Raw genomic sequence first — 20,833 nt, 5'->3', positions numbered from 1 at the left:
AAGAGAAATAAACTGGCTTCCTGTTTTATAATCTCAGAATCTTATGTCTTCATTTTAAGTTGATGGCCCTCACATGGTAAAGATCCATCCTGCCATGAAGTCTGGTTAACCCCAGCCAAGAAAAAGCTGAACCCTTTTGGGCTCACTACATTTTAAACTTGGTAGTTGCCAATGACCCTGTGCCTTTCTCTAAAGTTTGATTACTGATTGACTCACAAGAATTCCATATTGGGTAGAGTGGGTTCCACAGCCATACAGTGATATTGCCTCTTTCCAGTATTTCCTTATTACATATCCTTACTGTATGTGTGGGAAAACAAACATCTCTCAATTGAGAAGAGATGTTTCTTCCCTTATTTGAATCCCAAGTGCTTAGCACAAGGCTTGGCACATAGTAGGTTCTTAATAATCTCTCGTTGAATCGAATTTAATTAAAGTTCAGTGACTGATAAGTGAATAATTTTGACCCAGTTTCAACCCTGAACTAAGAGGGAGATTCTACTAAAATATCACTTCTTTTATGAAGCCTCCTTTGATTTCACATAGTAGATATGTTTTACATTTTCTGATTAATGCTTAACAAGTTGCAAACTCCTTGAAGCAAAGAATTAGATATTTTAAAATGTGTGTGTATTTTCTCTTCCTCTAATATAGAGCCTTTCATATTTTTATATATGATTAATACTTGCTAAATTAATAAATAATTGTAAAGGTAATGATTAAATTCAATTTATATTAATAGTTTTCATTCCTCTGCTACTTAATGATTACAAAGTACCCTTGTGAGTTAGTAGGTGAACTTAAGTTTAAAATTATGAAGAAACAGCATGGTCACATAGCTAGTAAATTCCAGAACAGATTTAATCCTTGGTTTTCTGAGTTGAAGTCAAAGGTTCTTTCTATTTTATCACTTTTATTTTGCCACTTCCTATTTATAATGGACAAATAACCTTCACTCTGTCAATAAGCTTCAATGAATTTTCACATAAGGGTTATTAGGACATACTATGGAATAAATTAGATCAATGCATCAAAAAAAAAAACCCTACTAGTGATGAATTACAAATCTAATATTCATTTAGACACAAATTCAATAAACTAGTTCTTTACCAAAAGAGAATATTTTACAAACAAAATTTATTGATGTGATTTTTAATACATCACCCAAATTTACTCTGAATCCCAAAATAAATCTTAATGTTTCTATTAAAGTCAATTTAAATTATATGGATACCATATGATGATCTTGTTTTATGGGACTCCACAATATACCTTTGTCCATTGGGAACTTGCCTTCAGGGAACCCTTAGACTGATCCTTGTCCTAGATAGAATAATGAACATTAAAGTACCCAATGATCTCAGCCTAGATAGAATTAGTAGATCTAATCAAAACTTAAGTACCCTTTATCTTAGAATTTTCTCCCATGATATCTAGGTTTCTCCCAGGCAGTCTAGCCCCTGACTGGAATCCTTCTCTTTTCTCTATGTTAGCCAGTCAGTTGCCCTCTCTTTTCTTTAACCCCCCAAAAGTATATAAGTCCCCACGTTCTCCATTTGAGGTGCATTTTCCCCAGAAGAAGTGTTCTCAGAATCCCAGAACTTGTTGCTATGTGGTATATTGCACATGACTCTATGTGAAGGTCATTAGAACATTGTCCTGATTAAAGACTTGTTCTTTCTAACTACTTTGGTGGTTCTATGTTATTCAAGGTTAACATATATAAAGCTATATTTAAAATCTCTAGAACTATAGATATACAAATCTGAAAGTGAACCAAAATTGAAAAAGTCGTCCATAAAAAACCCAACATAGATCAAAGACCTCTGAGTCACTTAATATTTCTTTTTCTGCCTTCCTCAGCCAACAGGTATGATTGTATTGCAAAATTAAAAAATTTTCTAGAATTAGAAGAGGAACAAATAATGGTACAGTTTTTACTTCAATAGTCAATTCAACAAATACTTCTGAAATACCTGTAATACCCTGTGTAGTCCTTTTGTATAAATGCTGAACATATATTAGGTGTATGATAGATAGTTCTTGATTAATTGAATGATTAATTGATAAATGCTTTAGGTATTTCTTCAATTAAGGCATTATTATCCCTATCTCATAAAAATAATACTTGAGGTATGTCTAAACTAACCTTGGTTTTATTTTGCTTTACATCTGATCTATGCTCCCATACTTTCAGCCTATAAAGGCAGGCAATAACTGATAAAACTTGGCAACCATCATCAGGATATGCAGACAAAAATAGGAAGTATTTGATAAATGTTATCATGAAATTTTATGAGCATGTACTTTCAGCTATGTAAGGAATTAAACTTAAGGGTATGACTAAATATATGAGAATTCTAAGATAAATACTGTGGTCACCAATTTAAAAATATTATAGCTCAAGTCAAATTGAGTTTTAATAATTTTATTTACAAAAGGGTGGAAAGAGTGAAAGTAGGGGAATGTAAAAGAGGTTGGAGTAAAAAGTCTAGCCTATCACCCTAAAAGTTGCTCTGGTTGACAGCTCAACCCACTCAGGGCTTATTAACCATTCAACTGGAGGACTCCTTAGTAAATTGAGCAAGGTTTCAACCCACACAGCCTCCTCCAAGAAGAGCAGTCCTCACCAGAGCTAATCTCTCCAGAAGCCAGGAAAGAAGAGTCAGCTTCTCACTCACCCAAGCCAAACATCCAAAGGAGAAGATCCAGGAGCAGTCTTACTGAATACTCTTGGAGAGGAAGTTCAGGACCCTTTATAATCTTTTTTTTTCTCTCATCACTTCCTATCCCTTCCTCCACTTTATGGGAGCCAGCTGCAGTCTTAAATTTTCTTAGCATTGCCCAGGGGTGGTCAGTCACCTCTGGGGTGTTCACCCCCTCTTAGCAAATAGCTTGCTAAGTAGTTAAGAAGGGGTTAACTTAGTGTTAAGTAGGAGTGTTTTCAGCTCTGGTTGACTAATTTAAAAATAGGCAATTGGAGAGTTAATCCTATCTTCACAATCCCCCCCTGATTCTTTGTGAGACTAGTCTCCCCAGTGAATCATTTGACATTTGACATTTGACTACAATAGTTAGAGATAAGAGGGAAATAGAAGAGAGAGAAAGAAAAACCAATGTTTGCTAGATACATTAACAAAAAAGCAATTAGGGGGCATTCTCCTTTAATATAGAGTTTAATATTTCTTCAGTTCAATCAATTACATCTCAAAGTTCATTCTGGATCTTCTAATGCAGTGTAGGTTTCTTTATGGCACTTTCTCCAAAAAGTTCATTTTCTAGATTCAAGAAGTTAGGGAACTTCTTTTCCTGAAATTTTTCTCAAAAGATTTTTTTTTAATCTTGGATTTTATGAAAATTATATAATCCCCCCTGAGGACTGTGTTGACCAACACCTGGATCAACTCAGGATACATGGTGGAGTTATGAGGAATATAAATCATATCAAAAGAAAATCAAAACCAAAACCAAAATATCAAAATCTTTGTATACAAAAATTTCTCAGTAAACAAGAATAAATCCATAACAAGTTCTTAAATCAGGGTCCAATTAAAGTAATTTCTGTCCCACAAATATGTAGGACAAATACATTAATATTGCACTTACCCATTGGCAGTGAGGACTACAGAAAGTATTAGACTGACATTTGAAAATAATAATTTCCCTTGTTTGGTCATGGACTCTTTCTCTGTGCCACCTCTGTGAATAATTCCCCTTCATAGTCTGCCTTAGATTTATGTCTATGAACAGGGTCTTAAGTGAGAGGGCTGATAGTTTGAACCTATCCTACTCTCTTCCTGAGGCTACACTGCCCAGTGTGGATGTGGAACCTCATTTTTTTCCTTGGGAAAAACTTTGATCCTGTCAGCCTCTGTGCACTGGAACACTATTAGGGCTTTTAACTTGCCAGATACCATCTTTGATGGGACCTCTATTCATGAACCTCTATTGATCTCTCTATCTGGCCTGGGCTCATTGACTCACTGTGGTTTTGTTTTATTTGTAGCCACTTATCAGAATTGTATTCACAAAATTTGCTCACAATAATATTTGCAGAATATTAAACACTTCTAAAATGTTTTGGAGATATTATATTGAAAGGGTTTCTTTATACTTCTTCCTACTACTCAGCAATTTTGGTTCTGCCTAAAGCAATTAACATTCTAATGGAGGAGAACATACAGAGATATTTATACACTCCATCCTAGTATATTATATAGTTAATTTGATCATAGCTCATGGTTCTAAAATCGGGAACAGGGTACCTAAATTGTATGTACCCCAGGGCAAGAGGATGGAAAAATTTTGGAAGAAAATGATTAAGATTAGCTGTCAGAGTTTCTCCTGAGAGAAAGGTCCAAATGTCCCTAGTAAGAATACCATTAGCCCCATACAAAAGTTTCTCTAGGATGGAAAGATGAGAACAAATATAGATTTGATTATTTGAGCATTATAATTTTTTAGTCAATGAATTAAACAGAATACCAAAATTATTGACAAAATTTACATTTCCAAAGAACCTCAGAAACATTCCAATTTCTTTCTGATAATTAAGATTAATTATGTAGTATTATGTAGTATGTAGTATTATGTAGTGTGTAGTATTAATAATTAATAATTAAGATAATTATGTAATATTCCATTTGTAAGCATAAAGACAGCAAAGAATAAAACAAGAATTACTCACTATTGAAAGTATAGATAATGGGCTAAAATCAACTTTCCTATATTATTATGAATAGTGTAATTAAAAACTATCATTACTCTAGGATCATTATCATTTCTATCTTTTTAACTCACAGTATTGGAATAGCATACAAAGGTAATATTTTTTAAAGGGCCAAGGACCCTAAAACTATTTTGCCACAGTGACACTCATGAGCCAAAAAAAAAAAAAAGATTCTAACTTCAGGTGGAAAAACTCAAACATGAACTGAATGAGGCACCTTGATATACTGCTTCAGTGAACCAGCAGGTTAGAAATTGTTATGACAAGAGATGCCAGAGACTCACAGTGCCACATATTAGAAATCACCATTGCCATATTATTTCTAACCCAGGCATATTTTATCCTAGCCGCAGACTGGCCACAAGGAATTCAAGGGTGTTGTCACAGCATTTGCCTAAGGGTCCTTATTTGACTCCTCAGGGTGTCCATCGAACATCCTGAGAATATTCCTTGAGGTCTCTTAACATTACATTTCTACTAATTCAGGAGGAGGTCTGTCCATCTGGAGTATGTTTTATCTCTTGTTTTTACTACGGACTGACCCAACCTCCTTTCCAGGGTTACAGTTTCTTTCATGTAATTTATATCATTTCTCCCATGATGATAGACGACACTCTAAAAAGGCCATCATACATCTGCTAATTGACTTTTGAATGACCTGCAATATTGTTTTTATAAATACTGTGGTGAATAAATATATATAAATAAATAAATACTATAGTATAACATAGGAAATGATCAAGTTGTGTCATAGAATCATTAAATCAAAGATTTTTTTTTTAATTGGGAAGGGCCTCAGCATCACTTTATTCCTGAAACAGAATCGTCATCTTGTTATGTGCTACACTATCATAGGCCACATAAGCCTGTACTTGAAGGCTTTCAGTGAAGTTTAGAGGTATACTCACTATATTCCTGAGCAGTCTATTCCACTTGGATAACTCTAATTCTTAAGAAATTATTTTTTACATCAAACCAAATATTTAATCTTTGTGGGTGTCATTTAATTTTTCTGATTCTAACCTTTGGGGAACAAACAAAGCAAAGCAAATCCATCTTCCACCAATACTTGAGGGAGGATATCAGGATCCAGCTTTCTCTCCTTTAGCTTTGACATTCCCAAAATCTTTAGTTGATGCTTATTTGATGCTTAACAGATTCAAGTCCCTTCACTATCCTGACTGCTCTCCACTGACCAGATTCTAGCTTTCCTCCTTCCTTCCTAAAACATGATAATCAGAACTGAACACAATACTACTGATTATTCCTGGATGCTTTCTTTATCTTTCCATTTACAGCCCAAATTCACATGAGTTCTTGAATTGCATACAATGTGATGTTTCTTACTAAAGTTGAAACCACTAATAATCAAGACAAGTTTTAGACATTACTAATTGTGCCTGCTGCAGCTTATTCTTGTGATGTTGATTTTTTAGCTCTTTTGGACTTGATCTGAGGTTTTTATCTGGGAAAGATGCCAAAGTTCTTTGCCACTTCCTTCTCCAGCTCATTTTATAGATGATAAAACTGAAGGAAAGAGGGTTAATAGATTTGTCCATCGTCACAGAACTAGTAAATGTCTGAGACCAGATTTGAATTTAGGAAGATGAGTCTTTTTGACTCTAGATTTGGCACTCTCTCCAGTGTACCACTTAAATATTCTTTTGGAGCTCTCAGTTCCTCATTCATATGGGGCAGGTAGAAAGTATTTAATTTCTATGGACTAAGTGAAAATTATTAAATAATAGCAAGTTATTTCCTTACTAACTGAATTATATTAGATAATAAACCCTTAGACATTTGTGACTCTTTATTAACAGAAGCAAAATAAAACTTATACAATCTATTTTCAGTTTATCATCATCTCCTTCAAGACAAATGGTGGTTTTGGCCCTCCTCTATCCCTGTAAATTAAAAACAATCTAAACTGAAAGGAAACAAAAGACAAGTGTTTAGTTATCCTTAGATTTAATCACCAGTCTCTATTCATTCTCTTCTTTGACAATGTAAAAACATGACCATGTTACTCTTTGGCATTCATCTTCAGTTGCCTCTCCTTGATCAAATAAAAGAGATAGTGGGTTTTTTTTAAATTTACTTTTTTTTACCAATTTCCAATCTTTTCCATTGATCCACCATTCTATTTCTTAACCAATATCAGATTGCATTGACAATTACTGCTTTATAACAAATTTTAAGATCTGGCAGTGCTATGCCAATATCTTTCCCATTTTTTCATTATTAATTCCATTGTTATTCATGATCTTTTGTTTTTCCAGCTGAATTTTTCAATTTTTTCAATTAAGTAGGGTTTTTTGTAGTTTGATTAGTAGTAATAGTAGTAGTCTCTTGGTAACCGAGGATGACTATTGTCTTTGTGTGTTTTTGTACACAAAGACACTTGTGCATGAAGATTTAAGTGGAAAAGTCGATGCACAGAGACAGTCCCACTCTCTCGGCGTTGGAAGCCTGGGTCCAGTGGCACGAAAAGTGGTTACACCTGGAGACTTCCTCAGCTGCATTGGATGGCCGTGTTGTCTTTTGTGCTCCAACACGCCCTAAGCACTCCACAGTGCTTTGCTGCGTCGCCCTCTCAGCCATTGAACCTTCTTATTGGTTTCTTCTGTCTGTTTAGCCGAAGCAGTCTTCACATGCTGGGTGAGCAAAGCCCTGGTTCACCAGGGGTCGACGTCAACCCGATGGCTACTCTCACAAGGTTTAGCCAGCCTGTTGAAGCCGTTGCCCGGGGTGTGGCCGCTGCCGCATGCTAGCAGCTACTGGGAGCCACAAGTGAGAGCTGGGTGTCAGGTGGGGGTCAGAGGCTGGAGAGCTGCCCTAGGAGGGCACGACAAGCCCTCCATACCAGAGATATTACTCCTCCCTGAGCACCCCATACACCCCAGTTTGATTAGTATAGCACTGAATATCACTTTTATTATATTAACTTGGCTTACCCAAGAGCAATTAATGTTTTTCCGATTGCTTAGATCTAACTTTATTTGTGTGAATATTGTTTTGTCATTGTATTCATATAATTCCTGTGTTTGTTTTGGCAAATAAATTTCTAAGTATTTATATTGTCTATAGCAGTGACTTTGAACTTTTAGATACTGTTTGGCATTCTCTGCCTACCCCACCAAGTTCTGAGTGTGTCCTGACTCACCTTACCCCACACATGGGAGAGAGAAAGTACTTTCTTTGGATTGCTGGGTGGAGGAGTGGGTGAAGTGAGGAATGTCCTCAGTGCAGATGAACAGGGGAAGATGAGTGATCTGGGCCCTCTGCTCCCCTCCAACTCTGCCACCTGTGAGCCATTACCCTTACCTCCTATGAGCTCCCATTTGGCTACAGGGTGAAGGATATGAAAAAAATGTCATTAGGCACATTGGAGAGGGAGAAGGGAGCAGCTCCACCTGAGGCCCTCTGCCTTTCTAGTAACAAAATTTTTTTGGGGGGGGTGTTATGGGGATTTTAGGAAAGGGGAAAGGGTTTATACACAAGGGGGGAATCACATTTAAATGACTTTAGTTTATTAACAGAGAAGGGGAAGATGTTGGGGAATGAATAAGGGGAAAAGTAGCATCTTTTACCCCCCAAATTTGATTATCTAAGCTTGCATTGTCTAACTATCTTAACTAAAGACTATTAAGAATAAATCCCACAGTAAACCCAGAATCTCACACACAAAGAGTCAGTGGTTAGTCAGGTATTAGGAATTCCATTTGTGGTATCCTCAGATGGTCCCAGCAAGGTAGAGGTCTTTTCCTCAGTCAATCTGTCCACCAGGAAGACTGGAGATTTTCCTCTCACCCTCAGCAAGTTGATCCTCAAAGGCCAATTACTTGATAGGTGGTTTGTTCAGGAAGTCTCAGCTACACACCTTCCTTGTTCACTTTCAGCTTCAGATTGAGTCAGTTGGAAACTGCTCCTTTGAAACTCTGACCCAGCCAGCTCATGAAAGATTCTAAGTCTTAAGATTTGTCAATCATTCTTGCAACGTCTACCTTCTCTTGCTACAAAGAAGAGGGTGGCATTTGTGCCCACAGAGAGCACTCTGAATGCCATCTTTGGCACACATCCATATGTTCACCATCACTGGTCTGGAGTGATTTTAAATGAAATTTCTTTTTCTAACTCCTGCTGTTGGACTTAGTTGGAAATATATAGAAATGCTGCTTTATGTGGATTTAGTTTGTATCCTGCAACTTTGCTGAAGTTATTATTTCAACTAGTAGAATTGTCTAAGTGTACCATCTACAAAGAATGATTGTTGAGTTTCCTTATTGCCTACTTTAACTTCTTCAATTTGTTTTTCTTCTCTTAATGCTAAAACTAATATTTCTAGTATAATATTAAATGATAGTGGTGATAATGGCTATCCATGTTTCACTCCCGATGTAAATTAGAAAGGCTTATATCTTTTTATTTTAAACATTATTTTATTTCATCATTTCTAAACATTATTCGTTGGAAACAAAAATCATTTTCTTCCCACCCCGCTCCTCCCACCACCTCTCCCATAGCCGACGCATGATTCCACTGGGTATCACATGTGTTCTTGACTCAAACCCATTTCCATGTTGTTGGTATTTGCACTAGAGTGTTCATTTGGAGTCTCTCCTCAGTCATATCCCCTCCACCCCTGTAGTCAAACAGTTGCTTTTCATCAGTGTTTTTACTCTCACAGTTTATCCTCTGCTTATGAATAGTGTTTTTAGATCCCCTCAGATTGTTCACAGACATTGCATTGTCCCTAATGGAGAAGTCCATTATCTTCGATTGTACCACAGTGTATCAGTCTCTGTGTATAATGATTTCCTGGTTCTGCTCCTTTCACTCTGCATCACTTCCTGGACGTTGTTCTAGTCCCCATGGAATTCCTCTACTTTATTATTCCTTTTAGCACAACAGTATTCCATCACCAACATATACCACAATTTGTTCAGCCATTCCCCAATTGAAGAGCATCCCCTCATTTTCCAATTTTTGGCCACCACAAAGAGTACAGCTATGAGTATTCTTGTACAAGTTTTTTTTTCCTTATTATCTCTTTGGGGTACAAACTCAGCAGTGCTATGGCTGGATCAAAGGACAGTCTTTTATCGCCCTTTGGGCATAGTTCCAAATTGCCCTCCAGAATGGTTGGATCAATTCACAACTCCACCAGCAATGAATTAGTGTCCCTACTTTGCCACATCCCCTCCAGCATTCATTACTTTCCATAGCTGTCATGTTAGCCAATCTGCTAGGTGTGAGGTGATACCTCAGAGTTGTTTTTATTTGCATCTCTCTGATTATAAGGGATGTAGAGCACTTTTTCATGTGCTTATTAATAGTTTTGATTTCTTTGGCTGAGAACTGCCTGTTCATGTCCCTTGCCCATTTATCTGTTGGAGAATGGCTTGATTTTTTGTACAATTGATTTAGCTCTTTGTAAATTAAACCTTTGTCAGATGTTTTTATGAAGATTATGAAGATTGCTTCCCAATTTCTTGCTTTCCTTCTGATTTTAGTTACATTGGTTTTGTTTGTACAAAACTTTTTAATTTAATGTAGTCAAAATTATTTATTTTGCATTTTGTGACTCTTTCTAAGTCTTGCTTGGCTTTAAAATCTTTCCCTTCCCAAAGGTCTGACATTTATACTATTCTATGTTCACCTAATTTTCTTATAGTTTCCTTCTTTATGTTCAAGTCATTCACCCATTTTGAATTTATCTTGGTGTAGAGTATGAGGTGTTGATCTAAACCTAATCTTTCCCACACTGTCCTCCAATTTTCCCAGCAGTTTTTATGAAATAGTGTGTTTTTATCCCCAAAGCTGGGTTCTCTAGGTTTGTCGTATACTGTCCTGCTGAGGTCACTTACCCCGAGTCTATTCCACTGATCCTCCTTTCTGTCTCTTAGCCAGTACAAAATTGTTTTGATGACCGCTGCTTTATAATATAGTCTGAGATCTGGGACTGAAAGGCCCCCTTCCTTTGTATTTATTTTTTCATTGTTTCCCTGGATATCCTTGATCCTTTGTTCTTCCAAATGAACTTTGTTATGGTTTTTTCTAAATCAGTAAAACATTTTTTGGAAGTTCATTGGGTATGGCACTAAATAGATAGATGAGTTTGGGTAGGATGATCATTTTTATTATATTGGCTCCTCCTACCCATGAGCAGTTAATGTTCTTCCAATTGTGAAATGCTTATATCTTATTCCCATTGTGGTTGATATTTGTTGATGGTTTTAGATAGATACTACTTATTATTCTGAGGAAAGGTTCTTATATTCCTATTCTTTCTAGCGTTTTTAATAGGAATGAATGTTGTATTTTGTCAAAAGCTTTTTCTGTATCTATTGAGTTAATCGTGTAATTTCTATTAGTTTGGTTATGTGTATAGTCAATTATGGGGAATAGTTTTCCTAATGTTAAATTAGCCTTGCACTCCTGTTATAAATCCTACCTGGTCATAGTAAATCATCCTTGTGATATATCTCTGTTCTCTACTTGCTGGTATATTATTGAATATTTCTGCATTGAATTAAGTAAGGAAATTGGTCTTTAATTTTCTTTTGTTTGGGTCTTCAAGGTTTACGTATAAAAACAATTTTGTAAGACTCCTCCTTTGTTTATTTTGCCATATAGTTTATATAGTATTCGGCCTAATTGTTCTTTAAATGTTTGACAAAATTCACTTGTGAATCCATCTGGCCTTGGGGGTTTTTTCTTAGGGAGTTCAATGATGGTATGTTCAATTTCTTTTTCTTAGATAAGATTATTTAAGTATCCTATATTCTCTTTTGTTAATCAGGTCTACTTATATTTTTGTAAAAATATTATCATATTTATTGTTATATGATTGAGCAAAATAGCTCCTAATGATTGCATTATTCTCTTCTTCATTGGTGGTAAATTTATCCTTTTCATTTTTGATACTGTTAATTTGATTCTCCTTTCCTTTTTTAGATAAACTAATCAACAATCTACCTATTTTATTTCTTTTAGAAAACCAGATCCTAGTCTTCATTATTATTTCAATAGTTCTCTTACTTTCAATTCTATTAATTTCTCCTTTGCTCTTTAGAATTTCCAATTTAGTGTTCAATTGAGGATTTTAATTTGTTATTTTTATAGATTTTTTTTAAACCCTTACCTTCCATCTTGAAGTCAATACAGTGTATTGGCTCCAAGGCAGAAGAGTGGTAAGGGCTAGGCAATGGGGGTTAAGTGACTTGACCAGGGTCACACAGCTGCAAAGTGTCTGAGGCCAGATTTGAACCCAGGACCTCCCATCTCTAGGCCTGTCTCTCAATCCACTGAGCTACCCAGCTGCCCCCATTTTTATAGATTTTTAATTGCATATAAAATTTATTGATCAGCTTTCTCTCTTTTTATTGATATATGCATTCAAGGATATAAATTTTATCCCCCCTTTTTTCTAGGAATAGCACCTGGATTTTTAATATGCTCCAGAACACATTCTCTTAAAGGGGAGGGCTTTGAGGGAACAAGTTCAAGAAGGTTCCCGGCCACCTGAAAGAAATAATTAATGCTTCTCTCTGGTACTCTCAGGTAACTGGCCTCTAGGAAATAAATGACATTAGTGAGAGAGTCCTTGCCCACTCAGAGGCAGACAGGAACAGGAATGGATGACAAAATAACATAGAAGGACAAAGGAATTATACTGAGTCTGAAAGAGGGACAGCAGAGAGACCTGGCCCAGGGATCTGGCAGTCTCACTGCACACTTTGTCCACAGAGATCTCCAGCTTCCACAGATGGAGAGGAAAGAGGCAGGAACCTGGTCTCTCCCTGTGCTGGTTAGTTTTATCACTATCCTGTCTCTTCCATTTCTATATGTAGGCCTCTGACAGTGTAATCATCTGTGGGAGGATGTCAGTGACTTGGAAACTCTGGAGCTCATATCACTTGTCTGTCCCGTGATGAAGCACATAGATCCAGTAAGAGCCCTCAGTGGGCTTCCCTTTTCAGCATGCACAATGTTGACAATGAGATCATAGGTGGTGTCCTTGTGTATGGCCTGTACTCCCTTGCAGAGGTATTCTCTCAGGTCCATATTTGTGATGGGGACATTGGCAATGGTTGGATTTTTCTCCACAAAGAAGTTATTCTTGGTGAACCTTTTAATACAAAAGATAAGATATGGGGGTAGCTTGGTGAGATGGAAGTGCTTCAGAAAGTTCTCCTTGTACATCTTGTATTTCTTCTCTGTCATGCCATTGAATTTGGCCAAGATGTTGAACAATGGCACTTAGGGGATGATTAGCTGCTCCTTCTCATCCTTGTAAAGTGGAGCAGTGGGAAAGTCCAAGGTCAGGTACATAAAGGTGGATTCAACCATTGTCTCCTGTGTGATAATTAAAACAGTGGGAGACATAAACTGAGGCAGATAAAAGAGTTGGAGCCTTAAATTGTGACCTCAGAAAATATGGTTGCAAGACAGTGTCTTGTTTTAAATCAAATATAAGGTGGTCGCCAGGGAAAAATTCCCAATTATTAAATATACTCAAGTCAGCTGGGTTTTATAGAGATTTTAATTAATACAAATGAGGAATTAAAGAAAAAGAGAAAGAGAGAAAATGGGAATAATGAGAAAAAAGGGCTATACCAGCCTAGGCCAGCATGAGCCAGCCTAAGCTGAAAAACCTAAGAGAGGAATCAGTCAGTCTTTTATCAACTCATTATAAGATCTCTGAGAGGGAGCCTTGAGAGAGACCCTTCAAGGCAGCTTTGGCCAGCTGCCTCCTCCAATTCAGCCTTTCCCAGCTGACTGTCCAGAGAGAGAGCTTTTTGTCTCCTTTTAAAGGGAATGTTCTCCTATGTCACCTCCCTAAGTTCTCACATCTACCAATCACAGTAGATGTTCTCCAAAGGACAGACCATTCTTAATTCACACCTAAGAAGGCTTAAATTTTTTATTAAGTTCACACCAGAAAACCTCTCTGAGTAAGTGCTCACCTCTTTGCTCCTTGTAAATTCACAAGTTGTCTGACCTTTATAGGTACTTAGCACCCTCTTGTATTAGATCTAAAAATAGGCACAGCTTAAGAACTTTTGCCTTACTATAAGCATGGGTTTAAGTATTTTTCATTGTTCAGCAAGGAGTTTCTTCCCTAAAACATGATTAAGTAGGGGTGGAACAGAGGTCTCACATTCCTGATCGAAGTCCCTTCATTGTTTACATGGGGAATGGTCTTAACCAAACCTTATGAAGTAGGGTCTGAGAATTTTTAAGATTCACAATCCAACCTTATGAAGTAGGGTCTGAGAATGTTTAAGGTTCACACCTGGTAAACATAATAATGTAGTAACTGCTCTTTTTCTTCTGCTGGCAGATGGTGAAGATCCTCCTAGACACCTAGAAAACATCCATAACAATAGTCTTTTTCTTCTTTGTCCCTTCCAGAACTCAGTGCAAGGCATTAAGGAACCAGGGGGTGGGGGGGGGGAAGCTTTGGCTGTATCCCATACATTTTGATATACTGTCTCCTCATTGTAATTCTTGTCAATGAAATCAGTGATTGTTTTGTATGATTTCTTCTTTGACCCACCAATTTTGAAGATTTAGATAATTTATTTTCCAATTAATTGTTAATTTGCCTTTTCAAGAACCATTAATAATTATAATTTTTATTGCATTATGATCTGGAAATCATATTATTTCTGCCTTTCTGCATTTGGTTGTGAAGTTTTTATGCCCTGGTTTATGTTCAGTTTTTTAAATTGTACCATTTGCTGCTGAAAGGAAGATATATTTCTTTTTATCTCAATTCAGTTTTCTCCAAATACCTGTTAAATATAACTTTTCTAAAAATTCGTTTACTTCCTTTATTTCTTTCTTGCTTATTTTTGGTTTTATTTATATAGTAGTAGTAGAGGAATGTTGAGACCTCTCATCAGTGAGATTTTAGTGATTGTTTCTTCCTTAACATCCTTTATTTTCTCCTTTACAAATTTGGATACTATAATATTGGTGCATTTACGTTAAGTACCAACAATACTTCATTATCTGTACTAACTTTTTATCTTTGAAAGGGAATTCTTTGTTCTCTTTCTCTATTCTGCCTTTACACTTGTGAAAAGGAAATCCTTTATTCTCTTTGCCTAATTGGAGTTGACACTTTACATTAACTTAAGTACCCCCACTTAGTACCTCACTAGATTGTGAAGACAGGATTAACTCTCCTTTGTCTACCTTTTAAATTGAATCAGCAAAAGTTTGAACACCCTACTTAGTGCTAGGTGAGAAACCTGCAAGATACTTGTAGAGCTCCACCCTTTTTAAAAGTCAGTCAGAAATCTATAAATTCTTTTAAGAATTCACAAAAGAGTTCACATCCATAGAAACTGTTCAATCTGGAAACTTTTTGATTAGAAATCTGGAAATCTTTTTGATTAGAAATTGAACTTCAGAAGGGGAGAAGTTGATCCCATAAACACTGCCCACTGGACAGTGCTAGGCAATTTGGAAACTGTGATTGGCCCCTGTGAAGAGGGGAGGAGATAAGAAATCACCACAAAAGCAAGCCTGAATTCCCTCAGGGCATATGGTCTTTGAGAAGATAGCCTGAATAGATTGTCTTCTGGAGATAGTCTTCTAACTGGGGAGAGTCTTCTAGGGAGCTTTGCTGGAGACTATGGCTTGGACCATGGACTTGGAAATTGATTTCAACTTGGACTCTGATTCCTGGACTACTTTGTTGGGTGAATGAAAGGTTGACTACTTTCCTTTTTATACTTCTCTTGAATTATGTTTTTGCATATACATTTTTTCTATATAGAGTTAGGTTCTTTGTTTATTTCATCAGAAATGTTTGGAAATCTATTTAATTAAGTGACCATTTTCCACACCCAAAAAATATAATCAATGTTGATGGGTAGATGATTCTTGGTTGTAAATTCTGTTCCTTTGCCTTTGAGAATATAATATTCTAAACTTTCCTATCCTTCAATGTAGAATTTGCCAGATCCCATATAATTCTTACTGGTACTCCAGAATATTTGAATTATTTCATTGTGGATAATTGCAGTATTGTCTCCTTGACCTAGGAGCTCTTGAATTTGACTGCAATATTCATTGGAATTTTAATTTGGGGATTTATTGCAGGAGATGATCTATGAATTCTTTCAATTTCCATTTTCTCCTCTTGTTCAAGAATATCAAGGCAGTTTTCTCTGATAATTTCTTATATGTTTAATTTGTTTTCAATCATGACTTCCAGGTAGTCGAATATTTTTTTAAATTTTCTCTCCTCAATCTATTTTCAATGTCAGTTGTTTTTTAATGAGATATTTAATTTTTTTCTATTTTTTATTATTGTGATTTTGTTTTATTATTTCTTGATGACTCATGAAGTCATTAGCTTCTATTTCACCAATTCTAATTTTTAAAGAATTATTTTCTGCCTTGATCTTTCAAACCTCCTTTTCCATTTGGTCAATTCTACTTTTCTTCATTGGATTTTTGTGCCTTTCCAAATGATGATTTTTTTTTTGCATTTCTTTTTCCCATTTTCCACCTCTTTTATTTGATTTTTTAAAATTCCTTTTTGAGCTTTTCCAAGGCCTAAGACAAATTTCCATTTTTCTTTGAAGCTTTTAATGTGGCTGCTTTGATCTCACTGTCTATCACTGACTCTATGCCTTGCTTTTCTTTATCTCATTATAAATGTCTTATGGTTAGGTGTTCTTTTGCTGTTTACTTGTTTTCCCAGCATTTTTTAACCTTTATTTACATCTTAAAGGTGGACTATGTTTTCAGGTTGGAGGGTATACTCTTAAATTTCAGTTTTTCCATGCTATAATTTCAGTTTTCTGCAAGAATCAGTTATGACAAGAAGTAGACTGTGGGTTCTGAAAGGTGATGATTCAGTCTTCTCTAGGACTACTAGAGATTTTCAGGACTCAGAGTACCAGAAGCTATTTTGTCCTGGGGTTATGAGCTTCACCAACAGCTTGAACAGTCCAAATACTAGGGACTTCAGGGCATCAATACTCAATACAGGCTCAGTACTTTAAGGGATACATATGGAGTTTCTCTGTTTTGGCTTAGGTAGAATTCTAGTATCTCAAAGTCATCTTGTGCCCAGATTTAGAACCTGGTACAATAGTTTGGGGGTGGGTGGCCTGCACTCTTCTATGCACAGTTTTACTTCTGATTATTCCTTATTCTATTTAAATAGACACTCTCTGCCTACTGGATGACTTCAAAACAGAACTTATATATGTACACATATATGTAATATGTATGTATTATATGGAATATTTATATAGGAAACATACATGTGCATATGTAAAATAATAACAGCCTAATAAACTAACATAAGATAGGGGAAATTAACATATTAACTCTTAACAGACAGGGACAGAATAGTTTAGGGAGGAAAGGGAAATTCTGTACATAGGTAGTTAACTATAGGGAAAGAATGAATCAACCTGTACATAAAAGAATAGTACATATGTATACATTATAATTAATACATTTTACATAAGCATAAAAGATATTAGGAGTAGAAGAAAATGCATTGATTTCATAGTCACGTAGTACATTGTTATTATGGAGTTTAAACATTGTTACATATTGTTAAAAATTATTATTAAATCCCAAATAAAAATTGTTACATTTTACAAAAAATTATACCTATATATCCAACCTAAAAATTTTTGCTATAACCCTGATCTTAGCATAAGATTGGTTTCAGAATACTACATGGAAAGGTTAGGCTAAGATTTGTTATTTTGGGTGGGAGATATTAAGTGGGAATACCAAATAGAATAGTCAGATTATCATAGGAATAGAATTAAGGTAAGTAATTCCCATGGGATCAAGATGACCCCACCCGGACAATTCAAAAACTAGAAGATAAGAGAGAGAAAATCCACAGACTTTTGAAATGGAAAAAGCCTAGAGAGACTGCAAAGATTCCAGCAGCAGCAGGGGGGATGGGAAGCGAATGTTTGGAACCTTGAGAAAGGGAACAACCCAGTGTAAAAATGGAGATTTGAACCCCAGACTTCAATTCCCAGGAGTCCTTGGTAGCTCCCAGAGTTCCCCATTATCTCAGGTGAGGTCATCACCTGGACCAAGAGGAGAGAGGGGTTTTTAAAGGGACTCTGCCTTCTTCTTGCTCTCTCTTCCTGCTTGTGCTTCCAGGGACACATGTCTCTCAAGATGTAGTGTAAGTGAATGGGAGCATTTGGCCCTCCTAGGCCCGTGCTTTCTTATTTTGTATTTTCTTTAATTCTTAATCTTAATAAACCTCATAAAAATATAATACTTCTAGCAGAGAAACTAATTTTAACTGCTACACCAGAAGGAGTCAGTTGATCTGTTCTCTCTGATTTGAGACTTCTGGAGTTAATCTCTAACTGGATCCTGATCCAAGAAATCTTTCTTTCCCTGAACCTGATCACAATCATCCCAAACCAGCAAGTGGGCAGAGAATTGGAGAGAAAAGGAGTCGACAAGAAGACTTATCCCAATCTCCCTTTACCCTGAACGTGGAGACACCTGCTGTGTTGTGTCAAAAGCCAGGGTTCATCACTCTGAAACTCTCAGGGGCTCAGGCCACCAAACCTAGGTTGCCTAACTTTCAGGGGAAGAGCTTAACCAGCTAGGGATCCCCTTTTCCTTCTTCCCTCCTGACCCCAATCTACCAGCCAGTTCAACCTTATCCTTCATTCCTGTATTTTAGAATAAACTTGTTATCAAACTCTGACTCAAGACTGAGTGAAGAGCAGTTATAGTTGAGGAGGGAGAGAAGTGATCTCTCTCTCCCTATAATAAGTTTGTTATTTAGAAAGAACCAAAGAGTGGAGAGTATACAGGCAGGCTTAGTGAGGAGCCATACCTAGAGAAGGCTGACAGGGGGGAAGAACAGATTCACCCTCCTTCTACCTCTTGGTCCAAAACCAACATCAACTCCTCCTCCCTCTGTTCTTGCCTTGAGGGAGGAAAGACTTCATTCTCTCCCTTTCTTTTCTTCCCACATAAAAATAAAACCCTCATTACAGTACATTTCAAGTTAGTTTGCACTGGAGAGTCACCTCACTATGTCTCCTTATTGGTTCTGTGACTTCAGTCATTTTGAGACACTATTTAAAAGTTGATTTTAGAGATTTCTCAGAGTGGTTTCAGCTTTTGTTGGTGCTTCTAAGCCACCATTTTGGCTCCACCACATTAAGAGGAATGTTTTCTAGGGTTAATCTGGAATATTACTTTCCATATCTTCTGTACACATCATGAGTATTTTCTGTATGTTTTGATTTGTTTTAATTTTAAGTTTGCTAGTGAGATCACTGGATATCCATATTGGTCTCTTTATACAACTACTATATTCTTCTCCCTCAAAATATATTCTCTTTGGATTTTCAGAATTTTACTCTTGAGAGTCTTTGATTTTTCCTAGTCTAACTTCACCTGCTTCATGAGAACAGCAAATGAAACATCTGATTTTGTCAGCATTGGAAAATCCTGATGTGGGAACTTCCTCAACCAGGCCATATTGTATCCTGTCATGTTTAATAGCTTTGTCTGAGACATATAAAGATTAGGTGACTTGCTTCCCATGACACAGCTAGTAAGTGATACATGTAAGGTTTGAACCTGATTCCAAGCTGATCGGCATTCTATTATCTACACCAGACTCTCTGGGGCTGGAAGTTCACTGGAATTAAATTAATGGATTCTGTTTCAAGAAAAATTTAGACTTGTTGAAAGTAAAGCAAAATCTCTAAAATAATATCATGCTTATTCTTGTCCTCCTGATGAAGTATAACATAGCAATAAAGATAAAATAAGCAATTTATTTTACTATAGACAGAAACTAAATATATTTCTATTCTGGTAATCAACTACATTTTACCCCACATATTGACTCATTGACTACTTGGACTTCTTGTGTCCCAATTAGACTGTAAACTTTACAAGGACAAGGACTGATTTTATCTTTCTTTGTGTCCCCCATAGCAGCCAGCAAAGTTAGACATTTAGTAGTTGCACATTACATGCTTCATTTCTTGATTCATCAAATTAATTATACAATTAGAAAGAAGTCAAATGGCAACAATAAAGAATTGATAATAGATGTATAAATTGTGGATGTATTGCTGATGATGAGATTTGCAGTGAAAGAAGACATTTCAATCATTGCTGTTAGGAAGATAGTTACTTTTTTTTTTTGGCCAAAAGTTAAACTTAGCAGGCTTTTTGGTATTCAACCAATTAGATATTGTAAGAAAAGGAAAACAAACAAACAAAATAACATTGTATTGAGGCTTAATCTAAAAGCTTCTTTCTTCATTGTATTAAAAATATGAGATAAATTTTAATACATCATGCTTGAAATTCTAATTTATAATAAGTACAAAAGAGATAATGACTTTTATTTAATGGATTTTTATTTCTTTGAAAGAAAGATTGAATTTCTAGCCTCTAACCAGGTTCATGTAATTGGAGAATATATAAGGATTATCATTAAATATTAAAATTTTTAGAGGGAGAGGAGCCATATGGTTACCTCAGAGAGATTTAAGAATCTCAGTAATGTCTCATCTGTGTCAGTAACAATTTAGTAATAAACTCAATGACTTCAAGAGTTATCAAAGTGGACTTGTACCAGAGGAAGCCAAAATCCAAGGTGACAGTCTCATAGAGTTTACTTCTACAGTCTTTTATAACATGTTGACCTACTTCTGAAACATTAAAATGGGTATATTACATGAAATAATAAATTCACCTAATCAGAATCTTTCTATGATTCCAAATATCTATAAATATATGTATATATGTACAATATAATATCTATACATGTGTATGTAATATATTGTGTTAAACTGTAAATAGTTTTCATTAAGAAAATCACCTTTCATCCAAATATATATTTCATCTATCTTTTTACAATTCCATAGTGTATGCTATGATTTTTTTTTTCTAAAACAGACAAATGATGAAAGGGTTTAATGATGGCACTGTGAAGGCCAGGTGTTTACAAAGTGCATGATATTTTAATATAACTATAAACTAAACTTGTATATCATTACCCAGAAGGCATATAAATCCATAGAATGAGCAATAGATTCTATTAATACACAT

At 35.8% G+C, this 20,833-nt stretch overlaps 1 pseudogene; it reads right to left on the bottom strand.

The window, feature by feature from the left end:
* Positions 1–12,320: 12,320 nt before the first annotated feature.
* Positions 12,321–19,258, bottom strand: LOC130458118 (U4/U6.U5 tri-snRNP-associated protein 2-like; annotated as a pseudogene).
* Positions 19,259–20,833: the final 1,575 nt, after the last annotated feature.

The sequence above is a fragment of the Monodelphis domestica genome, chromosome 3 (genome assembly GCF_027887165.1).
Source record: "Monodelphis domestica isolate mMonDom1 chromosome 3, mMonDom1.pri, whole genome shotgun sequence".
Taxonomy (NCBI): Eukaryota; Metazoa; Chordata; class Mammalia; order Didelphimorphia; family Didelphidae; genus Monodelphis; species Monodelphis domestica.
This window is presented reverse-complemented; position numbering and strand designations above follow the sequence as displayed.